This window comes from Miniopterus natalensis, chromosome 2 (genome assembly GCF_054644295.1).
Source record: "Miniopterus natalensis isolate mMinNat1 chromosome 2, mMinNat1.hap1, whole genome shotgun sequence".
Taxonomy (NCBI): domain Eukaryota; kingdom Metazoa; phylum Chordata; class Mammalia; order Chiroptera; family Miniopteridae; genus Miniopterus; species Miniopterus natalensis.
The window spans coordinates 95,015,702-95,032,930 of record NC_142082.1 but is presented as its reverse complement, the minus strand read 5'-3'; the positions used below and the strand labels follow the sequence as shown (position 1 = coordinate 95,032,930).

Here is a 17,229-nt window from a genome sequence, read left to right as displayed (position 1 = left end):
TATGTTTATTGATTTTAGAGAGAGAGAAAGGGGGAGAGAGAGCGACAGAGATCATGTGAGAGAGAAACATTGATTAGTTGCTTCCCATACATGCCCCAACTGGGGATTGAACCTGATACCTAGGTATGTGTCCTGACCGGGAGTCAAACCCTTAACCTTTTGGTGTATGGAATGACACTCCAACCAACTGAACCACTTCGCCAGGGCTCTTTCTTTTCAATATTATTTTGTATTGGTTTCAGGTATACAGCATAGAGGTTAGACAACCATATACTTCACAAAGTGTTCCTCTGATATTTCCAGTACCCGACCAGCACCATACATAGTTATTACAATATTATTGACTGTATTCCCTATGCTGTGCTTTGCATCTTTGAGATGGTTTTGTAACTTCCAATTTGTACTTCCTAATCCCTTCACATCTTTTACCCAGCTTTCAGTTAATTTAGACGTTAGCTTTTAATGCCTGTCAAAGCTCAAAAAGATATCTCACAAAAATATATTGATACATATGGAAGGAGTATATTTTAACCTAAGTAATGAAATCATGATACATATGTCTTTTCAAGCTTTTTATTATGAAAAACTTAAAATATATGCAAAATTCAGGAGAATGAAATGATGAACCTCATGTACCTCTAACCTGACTTCAACAATTAACTAACTTACGTCCAATCTTGTTTCACCTACAGTTCTCCAATTCCCCCAACTCTCCAACTAGATTATGTTGAAGTAATTCTCAAGCCCATATAATTTTATTCTATGTATTTCATTATATATTTTTATTTTTATTTTTAAAAAATATATCTTTATTGATTTCAGAGAGAGGAAAGGAGAGGGAGAGAGAGAGATAGAAACATCAATGATGAGAGGGTCATTGATCGAGCCCGCAACCGGGAATGTGCCCTGACCGGGAATCGAACCCCGATCGCCTGGATCCTAGGTCGACACTCAACCGCTGAGCCACGCCCAGCCGGGCCATTATGTATTTTTAAAAGATGAGGACTCATAAGAAAACTCACATACCAAAATCACATTTGGGTTATGTATTTCTTAATGTTTGTAATTCAGTGGACACACAAACTTCACTCAGGCAAAGTAGTTGCAAAGATTGCGTGAAATGCTGGAATGTTAGGTAGACAACAGCATGGTAATGGGAAGGAGAGTAAAAACATCTTATTGTACCAGTGTTGTATAACACTGCCATATCATGGGAGAGTGGATTGTGTTGCAGTGAAGTACGCTTGCAAATGAGTGAGAGTACATGTCTGAGGTTGCAAACAAGATTTTCTCTGAAAACACATTTATGGGACAGATTGTTTATGTCCAGGAAATTTGATTATTTTCAAGTCAGTTGTAATGCCTCCAAAGTTATGTATATCCAGCAAGAAAGAAAATTAATACTTTCCTTTGCCTCTTTCAACTGTAAGCTATACATCTTGAGCAAATAAAAGACGACTAGAGAAGAGTTAAGGTAGATGGCACATCTATATAAGCAAGGGGAACAAGGGGACAGGAACTAAAAATCTAATGAGATGTTCTGTGACCCCAGGATTTCAGCAGAAACTTCCAAGTCCCTGATATGTATTCATGTGCATCAAGACATCCAGAATATCATAGCCTGCCTTCAGCTGTGCAAAAGCCTAAGGCACTAAGTTGGTGCAAAAGCTTTGCTGTTTTTATTGTTTCTTAAAAAACCAAAATAAAAAAAATTCAATTTCATTATGCTTTTCCCCCAAGAGTTGATCTGTCGGTTGCTTGTATTTAGGCTACCATCTGTGTGAACACAGGTGATAGCCGCACCACTAGCCCGAGTTGGTTTGTCCAATGGGGCCCAGCAAGGCCAGAGAGGCTGGTCATCTGACAGCAGAATCTGTTTCCTTCAGAAGCTTCTTTTTTCAACTGAGTTGCCCCAAATTTGTTTTGTGGTTCAGAAACTCAGAAAAATACACAGAGATGGTTGCCATTCAAATGGTCTCCCAGAGACAAGGATGATCATAAGGTATCCAGAGGTATTGGAGACATGGTGAGGACGGTGTGGGCTAGGTGTGACAGGAGACTTTCCAGTAACTCACAGGGTGGACAGATCTGCAGCCTAATTGATGACTGGGATGCCAGCCACCTGTTGCCTGCTTGGCTCTTGGGTAGGTTATGCTGGTGGCCCTGAAGGATTCAGTCTGGCTCACCATGTGTTCCTGACCATGATTGCAGTGACCTTTTCCAGTGTGAGACCTTCAATTGCCATCTTTGGGTGTTGGGATGGGGTTTCAGGTGTGTGTTGCTGGACATAAAAGGAGCTGTGCCAGAGCTGTGTGGCTTTGGAGGGTAAGTTCCTGCCATACTGTGGGGGACTTCTTCAGAGGTTGAGCCAATACAGCTGAATGTGTGAGTCACTTGCTTAGCGGCATCTTATATGGGAATGGGCTTCAGTATGGGAGTGTTTATGTGGAAGAGCCAGTCTAGGTGGAGTGATGGGGCTCCTTCTGGGCTACCTGGGGGAAGGGGTGACTGTGGAAGGTCTGTCTGTCTTCAAGGAGACAGCCACTGGGTGGGATGGCAAGTCTGCGTGTTCCATCCAGACCCCCTGAACTTGGACACCAGGGCCAAGTGACCTATTTGTGCTTATATTTTGGAGGTCCTGATGGCCTTCTGGGGAGTCTGAGACATTTTGCAGGGCTGGGCTGGCTGGCTAGGCCAGGAGAAGCCTTGTCCAGAACCAGCAGGTGGAGTGAGACACCAGGAGGAAACTCTGAGCACTGAGCCTAGGTATGGAATGTTAGAGGCCAGCATCTTTGTGCTGTTTGTTTGGTGAGAATGGGAGCTTTCTCCCAGCTTCTACCCTGAGGGGCTGCTGGCCAGTAACATTTCCACGAGCCATTGGCCACTCTTAGCTGCTCATAAGCAGCTGTTCCATGGATGAATTGTCATCCCAGATCTCGGGCATGGGTTATGGTGAAGGCAGTAGGTAGCTTGCATTGACTGCATGGCCCAAAATGATATTTATATTACAGTTCCATCCACCAGTTAGGGGAAGTTTTTGTTGGGAGTTTGACTCCTGAAATCATCAACTTCCTTGATGTTATTCACTCGTTCTTTCAAATAATTGGGTTCAAAACTCACCAAAAATGTTCAAAGATTTTCAGATAGGTTAGACATTTTAGGGTTCAGGTTTTGTAAGTATGCAGGTACGGATTTTTCTAAGTGACACATCATTTTTGGGCAACAAACCATATAATGATGCAAATGCAGTTGACCCTTGAACAGCATAAGGGTTAGGGGCATTCATGTCCCTTGCAGTGGAAAATCTGTATATTACTATAGCTGGCCCTATGCATCCACAGATCTAAAATACAGTTGACTCTTGAACAACTTGAACTGTGTGGACCTATGTTGTTCAAGGATCAGCTGTGCCTCCAAATATTAGTTTTTAAAATGTACTCTCCAAGCAGAAGTTTCTTTCAAAAGCAACTACTTTCTTAAGTCAATGAAAAATTAACAAATCAGTCCTGGCTGGTGTTGCTCAGTGGTTAGAGTGTCGGCCCACACACTGAAGGATTTCAGGTTAGATTCCCAGCCAAGGGCACATACCTGGGTTGCAGGTTCGATCCCTGGCCATGGTTGGGGTGCATGCAGGAGTCAACTCATGGATGTGTCTCTCACATCGATATTTCTTTCTGTCTCTTTCCCTCTCTCCCCCCCCCCCTCTAAAAATCAATGGGAAAAATATCATCAGGTGAGGATTAACAAAAAAAATTAACGAATTATGTTTGCCTTTAAGAGACAGATTAATACATTTTAAAATTAAGTATATTACTAACAGCCACTTGTTGAAATGGGCAACAAATATGCAGCACCTATCATTTTGTAAAGAAAGATGTGTAACTCACCTTTCCATGTGACAGTTGCTTAGATTACTTTGCTGTTAATTTACTAGCTAACTGTTTTGTGGTTTAGCAGTTTCATGGTCATATTCTATGTCACTTTAGAGGATTGTAAAGCTTCTACAATATATCACACATCTTATGAAATTAAGCGCTGGCGGTTTTTCAATCTCAACACTATTGACATTTTGGGCCACATAACTCTTCATGGTGGTGGGGGCTGTCTTGTACTCTGCAAGATGTTTAGCAACATCCCTGGCTACCACCCACTAGATGCCAGTAGTACCCTCCCCCCACCAGGTGTGAAAAGTAAAAATGTCTCTAGACAGTGTCAGATGCCCTCTAGGTGAGAAATGTCTCCCAGTTGAGACCCACTGATCCCAAATGCCAGCTCCAGGAGGGCAGTGATTTTTGCTTGTTTTGTGCACTGTTATCTCCCTCATGCCTAGAACAATGCCTAGCACATAGTAGGCATTTAGTACCTGTTTATTAAGTGAATGAATGAATATTACTTTAGTCATTTTTATTATGATAGGAAAAAAAAGGATTTGCTTCATGGGTTTTGGGGCTTTGTTCTTTGAGATTAACATCACAAAAGCAGCTTGTGAATGTTTATCTTTTTTATTTATTTTTTTATTCAAAATATTACACATGTCCCTTTTTCTCCCCATTGACCCATTCCACCTCACCCCACTCCTCTACCCCATCCCTTACCACACCATTGTCTCTGTCCTTAGGTTATGTATATATGCATATAAGTTCTTTGGTTAATCTCTTCCTTTCCATTCACCCACCCTCTCCTTCCCTCTGAGATTCATCAGTCTGATCCATGCTTCCATGTCATTGAATCTATTCTGTCCATCAGTTTATTAAGTTCTTTAGATTCTACATATAAGTGAGATCATGTGATGTTTGTCTTTCTCTGCCTGGCTTATTTCGCTGAGCATAATATTCTCCAGGTCCTTCCATACTGTCCCAAACAGTGCGAGATCTTCACAGCTACATAGTATTCCCTGATGTAACTGTCCCACAGCTTTTTTATCTACTCATTTACTAATGGGCATTGGGCTGTTCCCAGATCTTAGCTATTGTAAATTGTGCTGCTATGAACACAGGGGTGCATATATTCTTTCTGATTAGTGTTTCAGGATTCTTAGGATATATTCCTAGAAGTGGGATCACTGGGTCAAAAGGCAGTTCCATTTTTAATTTTTTGAGGAATCACCATACTGTTTTCCATAGTGGCTACACCAGTCTGCATTCCCACCAGCAGTGTACTAAGGTTCCCCTTTCTCCACATCCTTGCCAGCATGTTGATTTGTTGATTTGTAGATGGGCGCCATTCTGACAGATGTGAAGTGATACCTCATTGTGGCTTTAATTTGCATCTCGCTGATGCTTAGTGACGTTGAGCATTTTTTCATGTCTCTTGGCCATCTGTATGTCCTCTTTGGAGAAGTGTCTATTCAGATCCTTTGCCCATTTTTTTAATTGGATTTTGTCTTCCTCTTGTTGAGTTGTATGAGTTCTTTGTACACTTTGGAAATTAGCCCCTTATCAGATACATCCTTGGCAAATATGTTCTCCCGTGTGTGGAGTTCCTTTGTATTTTGAGGTTGATTTCTTTTGCTGTTTAGAAGCGTTTTAGTTTAATGTAATCCCATTTGTTTATTTTTTCTTTAGTTTCTCCTGCCCTAGAAGATGTATCAGTGAAAATTCCACTACGTGAGATGTCTATGACTTTACTGCCTATGTTTTCTTCCAGGATTTTTATGGTTTCGTAACTTCTGTTTAAGTCTTTTATCCATTTTGAGTTTATTTTTGTGTATGGTGAAAGTAAGTGGTCTAGTTTCATTTTTTTGCATGTATCTGTCCAATTTTCCCAGCACCACTTATTGAAGAGACTGTCTTTACTCCATTGTATGTTCTTGCCTCCTTTGTCAAATGTTAATTCACCATAACGGTGTGGGTCTATTTCTGGGGTCTCTGTTCTGTTCCATTGATCTATATGTCTGTGGTTGTACCAATACCAGGCTGTTTTGATTATAATGGCTTTGTAGTACAGTTTGATATCCGGTAAAGTGATCCCTCCCACTCTGTTCTTTCTCAAGATGGCTGCGGCTATTTGGGGCCTTTTTTGGTTCCATATAAGCTTTTGGAATATTTGTTCTAGTTCTGTGAAATATGTTGTTGGTATTTTAATAGGAATGGCATTGAATTTATAAATTGCTTTGGGTAGTATGGACATTTTAATGATATTAATTCTTTCAGTCCATGAACATTGTATATTCTTCCTCTTGTTTATATCTTCCTTTACTACTTTTTTCAGTGTCCTGTAGTTTTCCGAGTACAGGTCTTTTACATCCTTGGTTATGTTTATTCCTAGGTATCTTTTTTTATTAGTTGCAATGGTAAATGGTATTTTTTTTGTTTCTCTTTCTGAGAGTTCATTGTTGGTGTATAAAAATACCATTGATTTCTGGATGTTACTTTTGTATCCAGCTACCTTACAGATTCATTTATCAAATCTAGAAGTATTATAGAATCTTTAGGGTTTTCTATGTACAATATCATGTCATCTGCAAATAATGACAGTTTTACTTCTTCCTTTCCAATTTGGATACCTTTTACATTTTCTTCCTGTCTGATTGCTGTGGCAAGTACTCCAGTACTATATTGAATAAGAGTGGTGAAAGTGGACATTCCTGTCTTGTTCCTGTTTTTAAGGGAGCTGGTTTTAGTTTTTGCCCATTGAGTATGATGTTCGCTATCGGTTTGTTGTATATGGCCTTTATTATGTTGAGGTATGTTCCCTCTATTCCTACTTTGCTGAGAGTTTTTATCAGAAATGGGGGCTGGATTTTGTCGAATGCTTTTTCTGCATCTATTGATATGATCATACGACTTTTGTCTTTCATTTTGTTTATGTGATGTATCACATTTATTGATTTGCAGATATTATACCGGGCTTGAGTCTCTGGAATAAATTCCACTTGGTTGTGGTGTATGGTCTTTTTAATGTATTGCTGGATATGATTTGCTAGTATTTTGTTGAGGATTTTAGCATCTGTGTTCCTCAGGGATATTGGCCTGTAATTTTCATTCTTTGTAGTGTCTTTATCTGGTTTTGATATTAGGATGATGCTGGCCTCATAAAAAGAGTTTGGGAGTTTTCTCGCCTCTTGAATATTCTGGAATAGTTTGAGGAGGATAGGTATTAATTCTTCTTTGAATGTTTGGTAAAACTCGCCTGTAAATCCTTGCATTTCTGTTGGGTCAGTTGTTATATCCCCTTTTACATTTCCGGTTTTATTTATTTGGGTCCTCTTTCTTTGTTTCTTGGTGAGTCTGGCTAAAGGTGCATCAATCTTATTTCTGTTTTCAAAGAACCAGCTCTTGGTTTCATTGAATTTTCATTAATTTCAAATTAATCTCTATGCCATTAATTTCTGCTCTGATTCTTATTATTTCCTTCCTTCTACTTCATCATGGCTTTTCTTGCTGTTCTCATTCTAGTTCTCTTAGTTGTTGTGTTAGATGGTTTACTAGAGCTTTTTCTTGTGTCTTGAGGTATGCCTGTACTGCTATGAACTTTCCTCTCAGGACTGCTTTTGCTGTGTGCCATATATTTTGAGTTGTCTGTTCATTTTAATTTTTTCCAGGAAGTGTTTGATTTCTTCCTTGATCTCTTTGGTAAACGATTCATTGTTTAATAGCATGCTGTTTAGCCTCCGTGTGTTTGAATAGTTTTGAGTTTTTTATAGTGGTTGATTTCATGCCATTGTGATCTGAGAAGATGTTTGATATGATTTCAATTGTCTTGAATTTGTAGAGACTTGCCCTGTGCCCTAACATGTGGTCTTTTTTTTTGAGAATGTTCCATGTGCACTTGAGAAGAATGTGTATTCTGCTGCTTTGGGATGAAATGTTCTGTAAATGTCAGTTAAATCCATTATATCTAGTGTGTCATTTAAGGTCTGTGTTTCCCTGTTGATTTTTTGTCTTGATGATCTGTCCAGTGCTGACAGTGGAGTGTTAAAATCCCCCACCATGATTGTGTTGCTGTCAATATCTCCCTTAAAGTCCCCCAAGAAATTTTTTAAATATTTAGGTTCTCCTATATTGGGTGCATAAATGTTTATAAGGGTTATTTCCTCCTGTTGCATTGGTCCCTTTAGTATTATGTAGTGACCATCTTTGTCTCTTGTTATGGTGTATATTTTGAAGTCTATTTTTGTCAGAAATAAGTATTGCTACCCCAGCTTTTTCCCCCATTTGTATGGAATATTTTTTTCTACCCCTTCACTTTTAGCCTGTGTGAGTCTTTTGCTCTCAGGCGGGTCTCTTGTAGACAGCATATATCTGGGTCTTGTTTTCTTATCCATTCAGCTTCCCTATGTCTTTTGATTGGAGCATTTATTTCTTTTAATTTTAAGGTTACTATTGATACATACTTATTTAATGCCATTTTCTCTCTTTATAGTGATGTACCTTTCTGTCAATATTGCTTCATTTTCTTAAAGCAGTCCTTTTAGCATTTCTTGCAATGTTGGTTTGGTTGTACTGAATTCCTTTAGCCTTCCTTTGTCTGGGAAGCTCTTTCTTTCACCTTCTATTTTAAATGATAGCCCTGCTGTATAAAGCAATCTTGGTTGCAAGTTCTGGCTTTTCATCACTTTGAGAACTTCATGCCACTCCCTCCTGGCCTGGTGTTTCTGTTGAGAAACCTCTCAGCCTTATGGGGGGCTCCCTTGTAGGTCACTGCTTGTCTCTCTTGCATGCATTAATATTCTCTCTTTGCCCTTAACATTTGCCATTTTAAATATGATGTGTCTTGGAGTGGGCCTCTTTGGGCCCCTCTTGTCTGGAACCCTCTGTTCTTCCTGAACTTGTGTGGCTTTCTCTCTAACCTGGTTAGGGAAGTTTTCTGTCATTATTTCCTCCACCAAGTTCTCTATCCCTTGCTCTCTTTTCTCCCCCTCTGGTACTCCTATGATGTGAATGTTGTTGTGCTTTATGTTGTTCTGAAGCTCCCTTAGACTGTCCTCATGCTTTTAAAGTGTTTTTCACTTTGCTACTCTGATTGAGTGGTTTCTTCTACCTCATCTTCTAATTCACTTCTTCTGTCCTCTGCTTCATTGAGCCTGCTTTTAATTCCTTCCAGCATATTCTTGATATCAGATATAGTATTCTTCATTTCTGCCTGTTTCTTATTTATGATATTTATCTCGTTTTCATGTTTTAACCAAGTTCCTCGACCTTTCCATTAAGTGTCTTGTTCTCATTAATTTCCTTGAGCATCTTTATAACCATTACTCTGAACTCTATTTCTGATAACTTGCTTAACTACATCTCATTGAGGTCTTTTTCTGGCAATTTTTCCTTTACTTTGGGTGTTTTTTTTTTTTTTTTGTCTCCCCATTTTGGTTGCTCTTAGTGTTTGTATCTATATATTAGATATATTTGCTGTCTCCCAGTCTTGTGGGGAGCGGTTTTATAGTGCATGTCCAGTGGAGCCCAGAGGTATGTTTTCCTTATACTTCTGAGCTATTTACTCTAGGCTTGTCCCTTTCATGGATGTCCCTTTTGTGGGTTCTTTGGGCTCTCCTGTTGTGATTGGGTCTAGATTGTTGACCCGTTCTTTGAAGGACTCTCCTCTCAGGTTGTCTAACTGTATGTCTCAGCCCCAAACATGTCATGTGAGCTTTTGTATGGGTGATGGTGAGGCAAGACAGTACACAACCAAACTGACAGGAAACAAGCAGTATCTTGCAAAATATCTTGACAATCACAATTAAAACCTTTCAAGTGAAAATAGAGTTGGGAGAGTGTAGTGAGAACACAAATACTAAAGCCAAAAAAAAAAAAAAAAAGAGAGAAAAAAAATACAAGTAGAGAAAAGGATATTATTGCTAATAGTAATGGAAAATAATAAATATAATAATAACTTAAAATAAAAAGTAAAAAATAGAGAAACTACTGGGAGATAAAAGGTTTTAAACTACTGCCAGAGAAAAGATTTTGAAAGAAGGGAGAGCAAAAAATTAAGGGTAGAGTGTAGGAATAGGAAAATAGTTGAAAGTGAAAAAATAAAATAAAGAGGCAAACAGAAACTAACAAACAAAAAGACAGGAAGACCGAAGGGAGAAAAAAAAAAGAGAAAAAAAATGTTATGCCAATGGAATGAGAAGAGAGAGAGAGATAAAGCTAGGGCAGGGAGGGAGTCCAATTAGAGATATAGGGGAAACGATAGAAAAAAGCAGTAAACTTATTGATTATAATGATAATGTCCCAGCAATGAAGCAGGGAATATCAAGAAAATCTTGATAATAGAACAAAAGACAAAAGAAAGCAAAGCAAAGCAAACAAAAAAAGCAAAGCAAAACAAAATTTTTAAAAGAAATTAATTAAAAAGTTTAAAAATTCAAAAGTAAAAAATTTAAAAAGAAAAAAATTTTTTCTCTTCTCTCTTTTTACTAGGGGAAAAAAAGTCAATTAGGCGAGTTTCCCCTGGGCAGCTTATGTTGTCTGAGGCTCACTGTTTTGTATGGCGCTTTTGGGCCTCCAGGGAGATACTTGTGTGCCAGCCAATGTCAGGAGCTGTCTAGGTTTGGCTCTGGTGTCTTTAGGTAGTTGGCTGATCTGAGGCTCTCTGTGGACCATGTCCCCTTGTTAGCTATTTTGCTTCCCGTGTGTGGTTGCCTGGTCTTACTCCAGAGTCTTTTGAAGAGTCTTTAGGGTACAGGATGGCTAGTGTAGCTCAGGGTATCACTCCCCTTAGAGGTTTTGCTGTCAGGTACTCACTGTGAGGGAGTTAGTCTCTGCTTCACAGCCAGCTCCTCAGTCTCTACCCTATCCTCCAATTCTACTTCCCCATACACTGGCCTGCTGCAGGTTCAGGTTGACTTCAGTCGGTTGCCTTTTCTGTATGGGAAGTTTCAGCAGCCTGGGCTCAGTGGGTTCGAATAAAAACATCCAAGCCCAGCCGGGGTGGCTCAGCGGTTGAGCGTCGACCTGGGATCCAGGCGATCGGGGTTCGATTCCCGGTCAGGGCACATGCCCGGGTTGCGGGCTCAATCAATGACTCTCATCATTGATGTTTCTATCTCTCTCTCTCCCTCTCCTTTCCTCTCTCTGAAATCAATAAGATACATTAAAAAAAAAAAAAAATTCCAGTGAGCTCTTTGCCTGCCCAGCCCCCAGTAGGGGTTTTCAACATTTTCTCCAGCTCCCAAACAATAGTCCCTGAGAGTTTTATTCTTGTAATGTACTCCTGTGAGCTGTTCTCCCTTCCCCCTCAGGACTGTGCCCTGTATGGTAGTCTGGGGCTTCAGTCAGCTGAACCAGCCCCTTTTCTGTTGGGGGTGGTGCTGCTTGCTGGCAGGAGAGGTAAGTGTGCTCCGCCTCTCTTTTCCCAGATCTGGTTGGCTTATTCCACTGACCTGTGCTAATTTCAAACTCTCCGCAATGCAGACATAAATCCCAGCTTTCGCTGGTCTGTCTGCCCAATGCATGCCAGGAAGTTGGACATCCATTCAGCGATCAAAAACTCAAAAACGCACAAAGCAACGCTCAAGAAGAGAATACACTCTGCAAGGTCCTGGTGTGCGCCCACCGCCCCCCCCCTTGGCATGGGCATCAAGCAGGAGAGGTCACAGAGTCAGCCCCAGGTAGCTCCCCTGCACATCTGATCTCAGTAAAGCTGGCGCATCTCCTTGCACACTATCCAGGCACCCCTGGGGGGGGGGGAGGTCAAAAATCCCAGATTCACCCTCCAGGAGCTCAGGTGGCTGGAGAACCTATCCGCCCACAGGCGGCTCCAGTCTCTGGTGGTGAGAGGGCTTTCTTCCCCTACCCTGTGCTACACAGATCAAATGCTTTCTGGGGTTCTACACAATGCCTTATAGGAAGGCAGAGAGAGGGTCCCTGTGTATGGCTGCTCAGTGTAGCCCTCTGGCCCCTTTCTATTCGGGAGCCACACACTGTGGGATGGCCTTTTCTATGGTCAGCTTGCTGTGTGAAAGATGCCTGTCTCGGCCCCCATTAGCAGCTTTGTTTCATGAGGAAGGTGCGGTCTCCTCCTCGGCAGTCACACTGTTCCCCTGGGTCCTTCTGCCCTCTTCATGGGGCTCTCCTTCCTTTCCTTTTTGCTCCAAGATTGCAATCCCAGCTTTTGCATGCCAGTCCACACTCCCAAGGGGAGGGAGCTTTGCAGCCTCTAGCCCTAGGGCCTCAGAGCCCAGCACAGGCTTCAGGGGGGACTACCCTTTCTATGCACCACCCCACCTTACCAGACTCTATGATGTTTCTTCAGCGCTCCCTACTTGAACTATGTCCACTCAGGTATATTTCTCTGGTTTTCCCAAGCTGGTTACACAGGATTTTAGCAATAAATCAAGTCCATGGCTGGGAGGAAGGGCACTCTGCTGCTTCTCACAGTACCGCCATCGTCCTCTCTCCCACTGAAATGTAAACTTTTATATATTTATTTATTTTTTTTTATTTTTTTACTCACATTTTGTATTTTATTTCTTAAAATTAATGGCTAATGAAAGAAAAAAAGTAATTGTAGCACCCTATGATTTTAAGACAGTAACTGTAACTTAAATGCTAACCCACTCTATAAAACAGGGACCCATCCCCCAGGGCTATAGTAGGGATTTACTTAAGTTTCCCAAATCCAGTGACAACTAATAATTTTTATTACTTATCAAACACCCAAAAATTACATTGTACTGTGTTACTATTTCCCATAGCTGAAACATTCCACAAATGGTACATTTTTTTCTATGGACATGATTCATTGACTCAAACCAGATTATAGCTACTAAAATACCTACAATTACTTCTGGGGATTACTTGGTGGTATGCCAAGTGGTATGGTGAATATGCTCCATCTTTCCAGAGAGCAATATTTATTTGAGGCTAAGAAATCACTTATTTTAAAAAAATGTTAAATGGAAATTTTCTTTCCCAAAGAAATATATAGAGAACCCCAATATATAAAACAAGTTCTAGGAAACTGCATTGGCAGTAGTAGTTGGCTGATGTGAGTTCCCCGTCCACACACCCTGGGGCTGCATGGCCCTTTCCCTCCTGGTGTAACCCTGGGGAAATGCTTGGCACATCAAGCCTCACTGCCCTCCAATTCAGTTCAAAGACTGGGCAGCCTGCCCAGGACATAGAAAGGTCCCAGGGGGTCCAAGAGCCACCAATACTATGTCAGTCCTGCTTGCCCTTTTTTCAAGTAAATCATAGTCAGAGGTAGCATAGCTGGTCTTTTGTGTGCTGAAGTCCAGTTCTTTATATCTACTTTTCTGGCTTTTCAGTCTTTTTGATTGCAATAAATTTTAACAAATTCTGCTTGTGTTTTTGCGGCTCTCAGATCCTGTGGGTCCTCCATTTTAGGTCACAGTAAACAGCAATATATTTTCCCAAACTGTGAGAAAGTGCTGATGAATGCTCCCAAATAGCATCCTGCCCCTAATCTGGTTTCTGAATATTCTGGTGCTTTTCCTTCTTTGTATATTCTTCTAGTTGAAGAAGCCACTTTGCCCAGTACTGGGAACACAGCTATGAGTTCATGAAGTGTGCGTGGGCAGGGGATCCATCTTTATAGGCCACCACAATTAAACCACACTGAACCTGAAAGCTATAGTTGGCATCATTGGTTATGGCACTGACATACGCCACAGCCTGCAGCGGGTTGTCACGTGTATTTTGGATAAAAGGTTTTAGTTTCTCTGATGTCTTCGAATCAGTCACACACAGGTTGCCTTGATACTCAGCCACACAGTCCAGAAGACCTACATACTTCAAGGTCTCATATTGAACAGCGCTTTCAAGAGCTCGAACTCCACTGATATCTTTCGATGTAGCCAGATTTGAGACTTTCATCTCTCTCTTTTAAGTTCCCCTGGGGTGAAAGTATGCTTTCCAAGGTTTCACGGAACTGCTTCCCTTGTAAAAACATGTTTGAAGTATATTCTGCAAAGCCATCCTCTCCCAGTTCCAGAATCATCCGCTGTTTCTATCTCTCCAGATAGAAAATCTGCTCTGATGTGATGATCTGCTTAAGGACTCGGGTCACACTAGGTATCTTACTCCTCTGCAAAGGGATTTTCAAAGGAATCACAGCATCACTTGCTGCATTTGGTTTGAAGCCTCTCTCTGGATTGAAGAGAGGAAACCAGTTTCCTGGAACTCTTGCTTCCTCATCCTGTTTTGGGGGTTTACATTTACTCACAGGTCCATAGAGTAAAGTATCTTCCTCGAACAATGATTCTGGAGTCTCAGCGGGGCTTCTGAATGACAAGACAGACTGTACTGAATCAGAATACTTCTCTTGGTTCACCTCTTTGTAAGGGTTCGTTTTTTTCTCCCGGCCTCATGAGTAAGAGGAAGTGGAGAAACCCACATGTGGGCATGGTACTACAGAAAATCCCTTTGATCTTCTAAGCTGCCTGCAGATGGTCTGAAATGCCTTTATCTTTAGACTTTTCACTCTCCTCTAGTCTCCTTGCAGTGCCCAGGGCCTGTTTAGTTTCCGTAATCCTCAGAGGCCACCACCGTTCGCTTAACTCCCAGGCAGCTAACAACCACTTCAGACGCGTATTTTCATCGGTCCCGTGCTTTGTCCTTGATTTGGGTTTCGGCCAAGGATGGTGGACCCGGCAGGCACACCTAAACTTATTTTTAAGTTTAGTAAAATTTTGTCAAGTTCTAGATTGAATATTCTTGAAAAAAATTTTTTGTAGAGGATTGTCTGTATTCTAGATGGTCAACTTTGAATTTTTATCATTGCTCTACACCATTAATACCTAATATCTCAAGCCAAGTACCCGTTAGGATTAGGTTCATCATTGATGATGGTGGGTATAAATCCTGTGACCGAGGTATGTGCCCTTGGCTAGAAATTGAACCCGGGACCCTTAAGTCTGTGGGCCGACATTCTCACCACTGAGCAAAACTGGCTTGGGTGATAATTTTTTTTAACTGACTTCATCTGATTAGTCGTTTCATAAAAATAAAACCAAGGTATTTTAGTGTTATCTTCCATTTGTAGTGCTTTTGCAGGAGTTTTTTACAGCCAGTTTTCCATTATCATCAGGCTTATTTTCATTGATGCTGGTTAATATAACCAGCATATACACCATCCTGGAGGTACAGAAATGCACCCCGAGAACTGATGCCTCACACAACTCTTTTAGGTCCTAGAGCTTTTGCTCTTGTCAAGATACTTTGCGTGTCAAGATACAAGGCCTCTTTACATGGGGACAATATATGTTTTTCTTCTTTTGGATTAAAATAAAACAGTACATAAGAGTTTTAATATTTTGTTCCTTGTCATCTGTGGTATGTACACTCACCTTGGAGAACCACAGGTCTAGTGCATTTTGGATCAAATCCAACCTCCTAGTTTAGCATGGCATCTCGGTTGTGGCAAAGACAATGCTATAAGTCCACCAAACCCCATTTTATTTTCCTCTTCCAGGGCACACAGGAAGCTGCATTTCCTAGCTTCCCATGCAGTGGGGTTGGTCATGTTGTGACATCTGGCCAACAGATGTAAGGAGAGTTGACTTGTGTTCAGTCTGAGCCAGGTAGTAAAGGGCCAATGTACCTTCTTCCATGCTTGGTGTGGGTCATCTTGTGCAATGATATTGAAGGCATGCATTCTAGACGGCATAGCTGAGAGAGAAATCCCCTTTAGGGAAAGAGGTGCCAAGGAGAAACATACACTTGGCTTTGCCTTTTTTTGTGTTATGGGACTTAAATTTTGTGGTTGGGTGTTACAGTAGCTGCATGAGTTACTCTGCCTGATACACAGGTTGTCTGTTAGCATTCCAAGTTCTTCAGTGTAGCTCTCAATTATTTACTGTATTTCATTGACATCACTCTGAAGAATGTTGAACAGCAAAGTGAAACTCCCTATTATAGGATTGAAAGTGTTGAAGTTGTAGTCCACTAAGTCATGGTGTATCCCCTGATGAGAATCCAGATGGAAAATTTCTCTTAGTTCCAGTAATAATAAAAGATCCCTTACCTGAGCACTGGGTCTGCTTTTCTCTCATGGACACTCTGTACCTGGAACTGGTCCTATTCAGTGCCAACTTTGTGGTTTGTGTCCAATAACTGTGTAATGTACACTATTCTGATATACATTATTTATATTTGTGATATATTCTGATTTCTCACCTCTATTTTCCTGTGCCAATATACTTTCTTGGTGAAAAATAAAGATAAATTCTTGTTTTAATGTTTCTTTAAATGCCTCAAATATTTTTTAGAAAAGAAGGCTGATATGAATACATTAAAATATATGTATACTTTTACTGTTATCTGTTTCTTCACATTTTTCAGTTAGAATATAAACTTCTTGAGAGTTTGTAATGTTTCTAGATTTTTGGTAGCTCTCCCAATAACATTTAATACAATTTTTGGTTGATTAATTAAGAAAGATGTTAGTATATGTGTTGATTTTAAAGTGTTAGGGTTGAAATGGAATTAAATGAGACAAATGGAACACAGGTTTGGAAAAGGAAACAACTATAGATTTATTTATGTGGTACACACAGCTTTTGTTACATATCTACTTCTCCATATTTCAGTTCATGTTACCTCAGAATTGCAGTTTTTTCTTAAAAGAAATGATTCATTTCTTACTCAGGTGTAGATATCGAGAAGCAGAACAACTTATTTGGGCAGAAATATAATATTCACAAATTTCATAAAAAATCTTTTAATGAAGTAAAAAGAGAAAAGCAGTGAGATAGCACACATGACATATTTTATTAATATAAAAACTGCTTAAGTTTGTTTTTCCTTAGTGAAAATATCAAAGTTATCATGGCTGCAGAGAAACAGATACTGAAACACTGCATTGTGATTTTTTCTATCATGACAGCAATAATGAATTAATTACCTGTCATTGTGAGTAAAGATATGGTGCTGGCAGGAGCAGTATCTGCCACCATGAGGTGGGAAGGCAGCAAGGCCGAGATACAGGAGAGGCCCACAGTACAAACAGAAGGTGCTGTGGACCATTTCCATACTTCCCCAGATATCTGGGACAGTCCCAGGGACAGGCTTTGAGAAGTGACTATGGCGCTGGGTCCTTATTAACTGGTAACTCTTCAAAGAGCTCTTTGCAGTTTCAGAAAGATATACTGTGCTTGAAAGCATGGTTTTCATGGGTGAACTGCCAGAAAACAAATATATATGACTATATATGTGTGTGAGAGTGTAGCATTTGCTTATTTGTGAACAAATGTTTGTTTGAATTTGTTTGTATAAAGTTTCTTTTTGTATGTGACAGTATGTGTCCAGAGGGTGTAAAATTCAGGAA

The 17,229-nt window shown here is 40.4% G+C and overlaps 1 long non-coding RNA gene and 1 pseudogene across 1 annotated transcript in view; one reads left to right on the top strand and one right to left on the bottom strand.

The window, feature by feature from the left end:
- LOC107536981 (uncharacterized) overlaps positions 1 to 17,229 on the top strand; it is a 38,532-nt gene that overhangs the window by 4,835 nt on the left and 16,468 nt on the right. The window lies entirely within an intron of this gene.
- Positions 13,365 to 15,570, bottom strand: LOC107536974 (mitochondrial genome maintenance exonuclease 1 pseudogene; annotated as a pseudogene).